Here is a 2,056-nt window from a genome sequence, read left to right on the forward strand (position 1 = left end):
TTCCACTCTAAAAGAACAGATTCAGTCACTCCAAATACCTAATCTGGACCCTCTGAACAATGCCATAGCTGAGGTTAAAGAAAAAATTGAGACACTTGAAAATTTTATGAACAACTAGCCATCTTCTGATGCTTTGAGTGCAATAACTCGGAGTGTAGCAAATATTAAGCTGCAACTTGAAACATATGAAGATTTTGGAAAAATTCAAAGTACCATAACCCATCTTGAAGGTACAATAGCAGCAGTGCAAAGTGATTTGGCAAATGTACAAGAATCTCTAGAATCTCGCCTGCCTGGGATTGTAGATACCCTTGTCAGTGTCCAGCAACAAATCACAAAGCTTGAAAACCTCAACACTGAATCTGAGCTATCTCATTTTCATCATTTGATTGATGATATTCAAACAAAGCTTGAAATTTTACAACAATCAACACCCACTCAGGCAGATATAACCCTGCTCCAAAATGCTATGCAAAATGTGGCTGATGCTTCTGAATTAAACAATGTAAAATTGGCACTTGAATCTTTGCAAAATACTGTATCAAATCTGCCTACATCACAGGAACTTAAAAATATAAAAAGGGCAGTGAATCGCATATTGAAATCAGAAGATATCAAGAATATCCAGGCAGAGATCAAACATCTCACTCAGACAGTGGCCACTCTTCCAACCAATCAACATATTAATGAACTGCATGCCCTGTTTGAGGATATCAGAAGACAGGTCCATGATCTTACTGCTCAAAATTCAAAATTGGCAGTTGTTGAAAATTTGCAACAAATTGTAGCTAATATCAAGCAGCAGCTAGGGACCATGGAATCCAATCAAGCAAATGCTCTGTCTGTTTTTGCCACCCAGCTACAAGAAATTGTGCAACCATACAAGAAACTTGCTGTGGACATAAGAATCAAGCCGGGGCACGATGAGATTGTTAGGACCATCAATGAGCACCTTGAATCTGTAACAAGCAGATTGCTCACAGCAGAAAAAGAAATAACAGGCATAATCGAGAATCCAAAACATACAGTAATTCATGAATTGTACAGCATCCCCAACAAAGAATATGATTCACCATTTACACCAGGAGGCAAAATATATATGCTGTCCCCTGCACAATTTTATTACCAATTTTTTGTTGGGGGCACATTGAGACCAATCAAGATCAAATATTGGCATCAGCCACAGGCACACCACTACCCTACCTTATCAATAACAAATGCTGATAACAAAGTGAAAATCACCAGTGTAGAATTAGAGGATTTTACAGATCCCAATACATTAGAAACAGCATATGTTGAAGATGATGACTCTCTGGAATTTAAAATACAAATAGGGGACAAATTATATTTAGAAAATCCTGCAGTATCAGCTGCTGAACACCCTATAGTTGCAATATTCTTGTTTACATATTATGTCTAGACAAATTATTGTTGATGAATTACACAGACAAGCCAGACATAATTTTAAGAGACTGCCAGTAGTCACAAAAAGCATAGATGATTTATGGCAGAGCGACTTGATTGAAATGGCAAGTGAACAGTTGAAAAACTTAGACAAAATCAACAAGGGCTACAAGTATCTACTCACTGTAATAGACACATTTTCAAAATTTGCCTGGGCTGTGCCACTCAAATCCAAGACTGGAACATGTGTTACAGAAGCCATCAGAACAATCATCAATCAGAGTGGAAGATCTCCGCGCTATTTGCAAACAGATAATGGCAAATAATTTTATAATTCAGTGTTTCAACAATTTATTAAAAGCCAGTCAATAAAACATTATTCGAGTTACAGTGATCTCAAAGCCTCAATTGTAGAGAGATTCAACAGAACCTTAAAAAATCTTATGTATAAACAATTTACCCTCCAAGGTAATTATAAATGGATTAATATTCTTCCAGAACTTCTACATAAATATAACAACTCGGTCCATTCCACAATCAACATGAAACCCTCTGAAGTAACTTCATCTGATGAGCAAAAATTGATCAGCACTGTTTATTATCCTAGATACCAGCCAACAGCAAGAAAAGCCAAATACAAAATTGGTGATCA

Source organism: Lepisma saccharinum, unplaced genomic scaffold (assembly GCF_977018435.1).
Source record: "Lepisma saccharinum unplaced genomic scaffold, izLepSacc3.1 HAP1_SCAFFOLD_93, whole genome shotgun sequence".
In the NCBI taxonomy this organism is placed as follows: domain Eukaryota; kingdom Metazoa; phylum Arthropoda; class Insecta; order Zygentoma; family Lepismatidae; genus Lepisma; species Lepisma saccharinum.